The sequence below is a fragment of the Hylobates moloch genome, unplaced genomic scaffold (genome assembly GCF_009828535.3).
Source record: "Hylobates moloch isolate HMO894 unplaced genomic scaffold, HMol_V3 SCAFFOLD_3, whole genome shotgun sequence".
Classification (NCBI taxonomy): domain Eukaryota; kingdom Metazoa; phylum Chordata; class Mammalia; order Primates; family Hylobatidae; genus Hylobates; species Hylobates moloch.
The window spans coordinates 34,622,529-34,634,860 of record NW_026652278.1 but is presented as its reverse complement, the minus strand read 5'-3'; the positions used below and the strand labels follow the sequence as shown (position 1 = coordinate 34,634,860).

At 34.9% G+C, this 12,332-nt stretch overlaps 1 protein-coding gene and 1 pseudogene across 3 annotated transcripts in view; one reads left to right on the top strand and one right to left on the bottom strand.

The window, feature by feature from the left end:
• Positions 1–12,332, bottom strand: part of HPSE2 (heparanase 2 (inactive)) — a 786,995-nt gene that overhangs the window by 607,188 nt on the left and 167,475 nt on the right. The window lies entirely within an intron of this gene.
• Positions 2,236–2,943, top strand: LOC116478146 (60S ribosomal protein L7-like; annotated as a pseudogene).

The following is a 12,332-nucleotide window of genomic DNA, read 5'->3' as shown; positions in this document are numbered from 1 at the left end:
TAACAATCAAACATTGCACCTAAAGGAACTAGAAGAAAAAAGAACAAACCAACCCTAAAGCTAGCAGTTCCTCTCTAACAATAGAGAAGAACCAAATGAAATTGAGATGCAAAAATCCATATGAAAAAATCAATGAAAACAAGAATTCATTCTCCAAAAAAATAACGAGATTAGCATATGGCTAGCTAGATTAGCAATGAAAAAAAGAGAAGATCCAAGTAAGTACAATAAGAAAAGACAGCAATGTCTTTACAACTGATCCCATAGAAATACACAATATCCTCAGAGAATACCATGAACAACTCTATACACACAAATTAGAAAATCTAGAGGACATGAATAAATTTCTGGAATCATACAATCTGTGAAGATTGACTCAGGAAGAGATTGAAACCCTGAATGGACCAATATCAAACTCTGAAATTAAATCAGTAATTTAAAAAACCTACCAACCAAAAATAGGCCTGGAACAGATGGATTCACAGATGAATTCTATCAGATGTACAAAGAAGAACTGGTACCAATCCTACTGAAACTATTCCAAAAAATTGAAGAGGAGAGGCTCCTCCCTAACTTATTTTAGGAAGCCAACATCAGCCTAATAACAAAGCCTGGCAGGAACACAGTGAAAAAATAAAAGTTTAGGCCAATATCCCTGATGACACAAAAATCCTCAATGACATAGTAACAAACTGAATCCAGCAGCACATTAAAAAGTTAATACACCAGAATCAAGTAAGCTTTAATTCCTTGGATGCAAGGCTGGTTCAACATATGCAAATCAATAAAAGTGATTCACCACATAAACAGAATTAAAAGCAAAAACCATATGATTACTTCAATAAATACAGAAAAAGCTTTTGATTAAATCCAAAATGTCTTTATGATAAAAACCCTCAACAAACTAAGCACTGAAGGAACACGCCTCAAAATAGAAAGAGCCATATAACAAACCCTCAGCCAACATCATACTGAAAAGGCAAAAACTGGAAGCATTCCCCTTGATAACTGGCATAAGACAACAATGCCCACTTCTCACTACTCTTATTCAACATACTACTGGAAGTGCTAGCCAGTGCAATCAGGCAAGAAAAAAAGAAATAAAACACAAATAGGAAAAGAAGACATCAAACTGTCTCTCTTTGCTGCTGATACGATTCTATACCTAGAAAACCCTAAAGACTCCCCAAAAGGCTAGTAGAACTGATCAATGATTTTAATAAGGTTTCAGGATACAAAATCAATGTACACAAATCAGTAGCATTTCCAAACACCAATAATGTCCATGCTGAGGGTGAAATTGAGAACACAATCCCATTTACAATAGCCACAAAGAAAATGAAATACCTAGGAATATAGCTAACTAAGGGGGTGAAAGATCTCCACAAGGATAACTACAAAACACTGCTGAAATAAATCAAATAAATGAAAAAACATTCTATGCTCTGGATGGAAAGAATCAATATCATTAAAATGGACATACTGCCCAAAGGAATCTGTAGATTCAGTGCTATATCTATCAAACTACCAGCATCATTCTTCACAAAATTAGAAAAAGATATTCTAAAATTCTTATAGAATAACAACAAAAATGAGCCCAAATAGCCAAAGCAATCCTAAGCACAAAGAACAAATGTGGAGACAGCATGCTACCCAACTTCAAATTACATTATAGGGCTACTGTAACCAAAACAGCATGGAACTGGTATAAAAAACAGACACACAGACCCATGAAACAGAGTAGAAAACTCAAAAATAAAGCCACATATTTACAACCATCTGATCTTTGACAAGGCTGAAAAAAACAAGCAATGGGGAAAGGAACTCCTATTGAATAAATGGTGCTGGGATAATTGGCTATCCATATGCAGAAGAATAAAACTAGACCCTTACCTTTCACCATATACAAAAATTAACCTAAGATGGATTAAAAATGTAAATGGAAAACTTCAAACTATAAAAATCCTAGAAGAAAACCTAGGAAATGTACTTTTCAATATTGGTCTGGGCAAAGAATTTTTCGCTAAGTCCCCAAAAGCAATTGCAACATAAACGAAAATTGATGAGTTGTACCTAATTAAACAAAAGAGCTTCTGCACAGCAAAAGAAACTATTACTAAAGAGACAACCTACATGATAGGAGAAAATATTCACAAACTTTGCATATGGCAAGGTCTAATAGCCAGAATCTAAAAGGGACTTAAATCAACAAGCAGCTCTTTTCTGGCTGGAACCATGGATGGTGTAGAAGAGAAGAAGAAGGTTCCGGCTGTGCCAGAAACCCTTAGGAAAAAGTGAAGGAATTTCACAGAGCTGAAGATCAAGCGCCTGAGAAAGAAGTTTGCCCAAAGGATGCTTCAAAAGGCAAGAAGGAAGTTTATCTATGAAAAAGCAAAGCACTATCACAAGGAATATAGGCAGATGTACAGAACTGAAATTTGAATGGCAAGGATGGCAAGAAAAGCTGGCAACTTTAATGTACCTTCAGAACCCAAATTGGCGTTTGTCATCAGGATCAGAGGTATCGATGGTGTTAGCCCAAAGGTCTGAAAGATGTTTCAGTTTCTTTGCCTTCGTCAAGTCTTCAGTGAAACCTTTGTGAAGCTCAACAAGGCTCCAATTAACATGCTGTGGACTGTAGAACCATATATTGCATGGGGGTACCCAAATCTGAAGTCAGTAAATGAACTAATCTACAAGCGTGGTTATGGCAAAATCAACAAGAAGCAAATTGCTTTGACAGATAACCCTTTGACTGCTTGATCTCTTGGTAAATATGGCATCATCTGCATGGAGGATCTGATTCATGAGATCTATACTATTGGAAAATGCTTCAAAGAAGCAAATAACTTCCTGTGGCCCTTCAAAGCATCTTCTCCACAAGGTGGAATGAAGAAAAAGACCACCCATTTTATTTTTCTAAGCTGGTCAGTTAATAAATAGTACCTGCTCTCAAATTGAAAAAAAAAAATAAACAACCAAAAACAATCCCATTCAAAAAGGGGCAAAGGACATTAACAGACACTTCTCAAAAGAAGACATACAAGTGGCCACAAAACATATGAAAACATGCTCATTGTCACTAATCATTAGAGAAATGCAAATCAAAACCACAATGAGATGCTATCTCAAAGCTGTCAGAATGGCTATTTTTAAAAAGTCAAAAAAACAAGATATATTGGTGAGGCTGTAGAGAAAAGGGAGCACTTATACACTGTTTTTGGGAATGTAAGTTACTTCAACCACTGTGGCAAGCAGTTTAGAGGTTTCTCAAATAACTTAAAACAGAGCTACCATTCAACCCCGCAATCCCATTACTAGGTATATACCCAAAGGAAAATAGATCATTATATAAAAAGACACATGTACTTCTATGTTCATCACTGTGCTATTCAGAATAGCAAAGTCCTGGAATCAACCTTGGTATCCATCAATGGTGGACTAGATAAAGAAAATATGGTACATATATACCATGGCATATTATGCAGCTATAAAAAAGAATCAAATCCTGTTACTTGCAGCAACATGGATGGAGCTGGAGGCCATAATCCTAAGCGAACTAACACAGGAACAGAAAACCAAGAACCATATATTTTCACTTATAAGTGGGAGCTAAACATTGAGCACACATGGACATAAACATAGGAAAAATAAACACTGTTGACTACTAGAGGAGGGAAGAACGGAGAAGGGCTTGGCTTGAAAATCTGCCTGCTGGGTACTATGTGTATTATCTGGATGCAATATAACCATATAAGAAATCCGCACATGTACTCCCTATATCTAAAGTAAAAGTTGAAGTTAAAAGAAATTCCCATATATTTTTTACTTCTTTTCTATACTCTATGCCATTGATCTTTTCATTTATTCCAGTGTTTTAAAACATTAGCATTACAACATAGTATTTTCTAAAAATAAGCAAAGAGAAAGGGAACAGAAAAAATATTTGAAGAAACAGGGGCTGAAAGTGTCTCCAAAATGATAAAATATAAAAACTAAATATTGAAAAAGCTCAAGAACCCCAAGTAAGATAAACATCAAGAGATCCAAACCTAGTATCACAGTCAAATTTTGAAAGACAAAGGCAAAGATAAATTTTTGAAAGCAAGAGAAAAACTATTAATTATACACAGAAGAATGACAATATAATTAAAGGCTGGCTTCTAGTTAGAAACAGTAGAGAACAGAGGGCAGCAGACTGACATATTCAAAGTACAAGGGAAAAAAAACAACTTGTCTACCAAAGTTTCTAGATCCAGCAAAAGTATACTACAAATGCAAGGGTATAATAAAGATATACCAGATAAACAATTATTAACAAATAATAATTAAAAGGATTTTATCAAATAAAAAACATTTGCTCTTCAAAAGACAGCATTAAGAAAAGTTTAAAAACAAGCTACAGACCAGGAGAAAATATTTTTTGCAAATTGCTTATCTAATAAAGGACTTCTACCCAGAATATATAATGAACTCTGACAACTTAATAATAAAAATGAACAATCCAATTAAAAATGGGCAGAGGAACTGAATAGACATTTCACTATATATAAATGGCTAATAAGCACATGAAAATATACAGAACATCACTAGTCATTAAGGAAATGTAGGCTGGGCACAGTGGCTGAGGCCTGTAATTCCAGCACTTTGGGAGGCCGAGGCAGGAAGATTGCTTGAGGCCAGAAATTTAAGACCAGCTTGAGCAACATAGTGAGACCTCATCTCTACAAAAAATGTTTTTTAAATTAGTCAGGCATGGCGACATGCACCTGTAATCCCAGTTACTTGGGAGGCTGAAGTGAGAGGATCACTTGAGCCCAGGAGTTTGAGGCTGTAGTGGGTTATGACTGCACCACTGGACTCAAGCCTAGACAAAAGAGTGAGACTCTGTCTCAAAAAAAACCCCTAAAACTTGAAAAGATATCAAGTGTTGGTAAGAATGTGGAGAAAAGGGAGGCTTTGTACACTACTGGTGGGAATATAAATTGATACAGCCATTATGGAAAACAGTATGGATATTCCTCTAAAAACTGAAGACAGAACTACCATATGATCCAACAATCCTGTTTCTGGGCATATATACAAAGGATTTGAATTATGTATGTCAAAGAGATAACTGCTCTCTCATATTCACAATAACGCTGCAATAAACGTGGAATCACTGCAATAAGTTAGGGAATCAACCTAAGTGTCTATCAGCCTAAGTGTCCATCAACCAATGAACACCAAGAAAATGTGGCATATATACACAATAGAAACAATTAGCCATTTAAAAGAAGGAAATTATGTCATTCGGGACACCATGGGTGAACCTGGAGGTCATTAGTATAAATGAAATAAGCCAGGCATGGGAAGACAAATTCCACATGAAATCTAAAACAATCAAACTCAGGGGAAGCAGAGAGCAGACTAGTGGTTACCAAAGGTTGCAGAGTGGGGACAATAAGGAGATGTTAGTCAAAGGGTACAATGTTTAAGTTACACAGCAGGAATAAATAATAAATATTTGAGGTTTGGATATGTTAATTAGCTTGATTCAATCGTGTATGTGTGTGTGTATGGAAAAAATATCATACCATCATTTTGTACCCCATAAATATATACAGTTATCATTTGTTAATATCCAATAAAAAAACACAAAGTGAACAATTCAGTGAAAAAAATATATGTCACTGGTGAAACCCTGTCTCTACTAAAAATACAGAAAAATACAAAAAAATTAGCCAGGCATGGTGGCATGTGCCTGTAGTCCCAGCTACTTGGGAGGCTGAGGCAGGAGAATGGTGTGAACCCGAGAGGCGGAGGTTGCAGTGAGCCAAGATCGCACCACTGCACTCCAGCCTGGGCAACAGAGTGCAATATTTGCTTTACTGCAATGGTCTGGAACAGAACCTGCAATATTTCCAAAATATCCCTGTAAAATATTCTCCATTTTTCCCATGCTGCATTGATTTAGCACATAAAAAAAAATGAAAGACCTATAAATAATAATTTACCCAATACTCTATTCAGGGCATTCATCAGTCTGTGCCAAATGGTACAGAAATCCCCACGACACAGAGTTCAGGGCAGGCAAAGAAGATAGTAATTGAGATAGGAAATCCAGGAGAAGAAAAAGCCATAGAAGAGGGAGTTACCAAAACTAAGCATAAATTGTACGCATACAGTTGTAATCTAAGTATAAAATCTAAGTATAAACTAACTTCCAAACTGTGAGACTCCAAAAAGTCTGGTAAAGCAACAGTTGGAAAGCTGAAAAGTCTGAACAGAGGTTTCAGCTGCTACCTAATTCAGGGAGTGTGTGTTTTACGTTTGAATCCTGTCAAGTTAAAGAGTTGTGATGAACATCTTTGACTCTCCAGTGTATCTGCAGAAAGTAGTAATGCCATAGGAGTAAAGACTATGTCTCAGGACTATAGATTCACACTAAGAATAAAAGAAAAATGAAAACAGACCTGCTCTAGAAAAGTGTAAAATAAAGCCTACACTAGTTTAAGGTGATCAGCCAATAACTACGCTGTCTGCTTGAAATTAAAAAAAATAAAATCACTCTTCAGGGAACAAGAACAAAATCCAGATTCTCCAGGGTATATCACATATAATTTCCAGTTACAATAAAAATTACTCTACAGGGTAATAAAAATGTGACCCATAATTAAAAGAAGAAGCAGTCAATAGAAAGAAACCCCAAACTGACACAGATGTTACAAATAGTAGACAAGAACTTTAAAGATGATATTATAAATACAATCAAGGACTATAGGAAAGAATGATCATGATGAATGAAAAGATGGAAAATCTAAGTAAAAAAAGATTATAAAAAATAACCAAGTGGAAACTCTATAAATGAAAAGTACAACATGTGAAATAAAAAATTAAACAGATGAGATTAACAGAAGACTGAAGCCATCCCAAGAAAAGGTCACAAACTTGAAAACAGAACAACAGAACAACCTTAAAGATCAGAGTAAAAAAGACAGGACAAAATGAATAGAGTTTCAGGGTTTGTAGAAAAATATCAAATAGTTGGCCACATGTGTAATTAGAATCTCAAAAAGAGAAAAGCATGAAATTGTGGGGGAAAATTGTGAAAAAAAAAATGGATGAAAACTTTCCAAATTTGATTTAAAAACATTGACTTTTAGATCCAAGAAGCTCAATAAACCAAATCAGGAAAAACATAAAGAGAACCACACGCAACACATAGTAAAATAGCCAAACCAAAGGTAATAAGAAAATCCTGACAGCAGCCAGAGCAAAATGACACATCACATATAAAGGAGGAATGATGAAATGAAAACTGACTCCTCACTGTAAAGAAGAAAAGGCCAAGAGGAAAGTAAGACATTTAAAAAATAAAAAGCAAAAACTATCAACTTAGAATTCTATAGCTTGGTAAGATATCCTTCAAAAATGAAGGTGAAATAAAGACATCTTCATATGAACAAATGCAGAGAGGATTTATCTTGAAAAAACACACACTTCATGCCAAAGAAGTTATCTGGTGAAGAGAAATAATACCAGATGGAAATTCAAACATATAAAGAGAAATAAAGGAGACTGGAAATGATAAATATATAGATAATTTTAACAGATGGTATTTTCCATCTTTTATTAATTTCTTGAAAAAAACAAACTGCCTATATATACTTAACACTACTAAACTGTACACTTAAAAATGGTTATGATCATAAGTTTTATAATATATTTTTACACAATAAAAATTGGTAGTTTAATGAAAAAATTCTAATATTATATTGCGGGGATTATAATATATGTAAATGTAAAATATATGACAACAGTATCAAAAAGGATGGGTAAGAAGTTAAATAAAATTATACTGTTACAATACTTTTCCATTTTATGGAAGTAGTATAATATTAACTCTAAGTAGAATGTGATAAGTTAAAGGCCCATATTGTAATCTCTAGTGCAACCACTAAAAAACAGTACAAAAAGTTATAGCTAAAAAGACATTAGAAGAATTAAAATAAAACATTTAAAGATGTGATTAGCCCAAAATAAAGCAGGAATTTAAAAAACAGAAGAAAAACAAAACAGACAGGACAAAGGAAACAACAAAACGACAGACCTAGAATCCCACTTCCAATCATGTTGGTACTACACCAGCCCTCCTGACATAAGCAACTATAAACTTGAACAAACTTTGTGAAAACCATTTTCAGGGAGTGGGCAATAGATAGGACATGATTACAACCCTTGAAAGAAAGGAAACTAATGATGTGAACATCTAGCTCTCACTGGACACAATTTCCTGAAAATTAAGTAGAGAGAGTTACAGTCTTTTTTTTTTTTTTTTTTTTTTTTTTTGGAGACAAAGTCATGCTCTGTCATCAGGCTAGAGTGCAGTAGCACAATCTTGGTTCACTGCAACCTCTACCTCCCGGGTTCAAGCAATTCTCTTGCCTCAGCTTCCCGAATAGCTGGGACTACAGGTGCATGCTGCCATGCCCAGCTAATTTTTTCTTTTGTTTTTTTTTCTGTATTTTAGTAGAGATGGGTTTCACCATGTTGCCCAGGCTGGTCTCGAACTCCTGAGCTCAGGCAATCCGCCCGCCTCGGCCTCCCAAAGTGCTAGGATTATAGGCGTGAGCCACTGCGCCTGGTCAAGAGTTGCAGTCTTAGCAGATCAAAGTGATCCCACTGACCTGAGGCAGCAGAAATTAGAGTTCAGGCTGGTGAAAGTCACTGTAATCTACGAGACAAGACATCAGAGAAAAGGTGGCTATGAAGAGAAGGGAGACCCAGGAGTTTGCATGGAAAATTGCGTATGATTCCTAACTTAATTCACAGTTAGATAGTGCTAGGTTTATCAGATAGCAGATATTACAGAGTTGAGAAGGGAACCGAGATATTAGAAGAAAAGCAATGTTAGAGTAAAAGCAGAGTTCCTGGCCCTATCAGAACAGAGAGATCTTGTTAATAACTTTAATAACACTACTGGCATTCAGTTGAGACATCAAAATGCTACACTATAGAAGTAAAAACCAAGCTCTAGTTTAGATCTCCCCTAAATCCACACTAACAAGGTCTGAAACCAAGTCCGATGAGATCCACAACAGAGACAGAGTTTGCAAGTTAAGTCCTATTAAAATAGAGGGACCTGAAGAAACACCTCAAGATCACAGATCTTCCACAGATCTGTACTAACAAAGCATAAAACCAAGCCTACAATAGTTTAAGGTGACCAGCCAGTAACTGAATTGCCTGTTAAAATAAGAATCAATACTATTCAGAGGAAGATAATGGAATCCAACTACTCTACAATATTTATTGTTGTTTGTTTGTTTGTTTTTAAGATGGAGTCTCACACTGTTGCCCAGGCTGGAGTGCAGTTGTGTGATCTTGGCTCACTGCAACCTCCGCCTCCTGGGTTCAAACGATTCTCCTGCCTCAGCCTCTTGAGTAGCTTGGATTACAGGTGCCCAGCACCATGCCCAGCTAATTTTTTGAATTTTTTAGACAGGGTTTCACTATGTTGGCCAGGCTGGTCTCAAACTCCTGACCTTGTGATCTGCCTGCCTCTGCCTCAAAATGCTGGAGGTGTGAGCCACTGCACCCGGCCTACTCTACAATATTTTTAATTGTAATGTCAGTATTCAATTAAAAATTCATCAGATACATAAGAAACATATACCAGCTATATATGGAAAATGTTATCCATAGTCAAAAATAAATAAATAAATCAAAACAAGCATTTTAATTGGTCAACAGAAACCAAATCAGAAATGGCCCAGATGTTGGACTTAGCAGACAAAGACATTCGAGCAGCTATTGTAAATATGTAAAGAATTAAAAGAAAATGTAGTTTTAGTAAGTTAAGAGATTAACAGTGGAGAAATGGAAACTAAACACACATACAAGGGACCAAATAAAATACTAGAACTGGAATTAAAAACTCACTAGATGGGCTTAAAAGCAGGTTGTAGAAGAAAGAGAAGTGAACTTGAGGACAAGTCAATAAAAATAATATGAGTTGAAGAAGAGAGGGAAGAAATTATTGAAAAATATAAAAGCCTCATGGATATTTGGAACAATATAAAATGACCTAATATAATTGAGTCCTGAAGGAAACTGGAGCTGATAAAATATTGGAAAAAATAATGGCCAAAAGTTTCCCAATTTTGATGAAAAACACCCACTGTAAACCTTAAAACCCAAAGACTGAAACAGGTATGTTATCTTACCACAAAATTAAATTGAAAATCAATACTGAGATATCTAGATAATCTCCTAGTAGTTACAAATTAAATAACATATTTCTAAATAACCCATGGGTTAGGGAAGAAATCAGAAGAAAAATTAGAATGTATTTCTAACTGAATAATAATAACGTATCAAAACTTGTAGGTCACAGCCAGAATAGCATTTGAAGAAGGGAACTTACAGCTTTAAGTGCCTATATTAGAGACAAGAAAAATATTTAAAATCAATTATCTAAATCTCCATCTTAACAAGCTAGAGAAGGAAGGGCAAATTAAATCCAAAGTAAGTCGTAAGACAGGAATAATAAAAATCAGAGTTGAAATCAGCAAACAATAGAAGAAATTAATAAAATCCAAAGTTTGTCTTTTAAAGGATTAATCAAACTAATAAGCACCTAGCAAGAATAAGGAAAAAGACTTTAAGAACACAAATTAACAATATCGGGAATAAAAGCAGACATCACTACAGATCCTATAGACATTAAAAGAACAATATGGGACTATTATAAACAACTTTATGGCAAAACATTTGGTAACTTAAATGAAATGAACAAATTCCTTTTTTAAAAAACTACAACTTAACAAAATTAACTCATGAAAAAACAGAAGATCTGAATATTCCCATACATATTAGAGAAACTAAATATATAATAAAAATTTCCCAAAAAGAAAACTTCAGGTGCAATTGGGTTCACTGGTAAATTCAACCTTGAAGGAAGGCTTAACATCGATAGTACACAAATGCTTTCTGAAAATAAAGGAGAAAAGAATGCTTTCACCTCATTTTATGAGACAGCTTAAGCCTGATGCAAAAATCTGATAGGCTGTTAATCTGAGAAGAAAAAAAGATTATAAACCAATAGCCCAAATCCTCAACTAAGTTCTGGGAAGGGTGGTCTTCTCAACAAATGTTGCTGGAACAATTGAATAAACATTTGGGAAAAGTGAATATTAATCTCCCTAAAAATTAATTAATGTGAAATGGATCATAAACTTCATTGTAAGAGCTAAAGCTATAACGTGTAGAAAAAAACAAAGGAGAAAAAATGTTATGCCCTTGGGAGTAGACAACAATTTCTTAAATGGGACACAGAGAGCATTAACCATAAAATAAAATTTTGATAAACTGGATTTTATCATAATCAAAACTTTCTACTCTATAAAACTGAAAACAAGTTAGAAGTTAACATGAGAAATCATATATCAATTGTAGCATATTCATACAATGGAAAACTCAAATTTTTTAAGTGAACTACTGAATCATACAACAAAGTGGATGAGTATTGAGAACGTTATGTTAAGCTTAAACAAGAAATAAATGAGTACATATGAAGTATATGAACAGGTGAAATAATCTATAGTGACAGGTTGCCTTTAGGAGGTGAGGATTTGCTGGAAAGAAATGATAAGGTGACTTTCTGGGTGATGAAAATGTTTTAGATCTTGACTGAGGTGGTGGTTACATAGGTGTATAATTTTATCAAAACTAATCAAATTGTACATGGAAGATGTTTGCATTTTACCACATATAAATTTTACTTCAATTTTTTAAAGTTACAATATGGGAAAAACTTTCAGTTTCTACCAATTTACGTAATTTTGTATCTAGATTTCAGTAAGTACCAAGTACTAAATAAAATAAAAGCAAGTGACTCATGTGCCTTATCTGAACCAAACTATAGACGATAACATAGCTAAAACGAAAGATTCTAAAATCCTCCCATTTAATACTCTACAGATTAGGAAAGGTATATTCACAATTTTTTTGTGAACATACACGAAAGGAGGGTAGACAACAGCATGGGATTTGATCTGTCATCTGCTTCTTCCCTTAACCACGGCCCAACAATGCTAAACTTCCAAGAAAAACCCACCTGACCCCTCTGGAGATCAAAAAATGCCTATAAGCTTTCAGACATTGCCACCATAAGTTTGGGATAACTCCACACTGTTTGTCAACAAGAGAACAACCAGGTCCAATCCAGAAGCAGTTGCTTCCTCAGTAGCCCCATCAAGTTCATTCAAGTCAGGAAGACTGACCTTTCCCAACATTAACCCAGGATTCTAATCAAGCTGACATGGTGATGAACTTACTTTGTCCAGCTG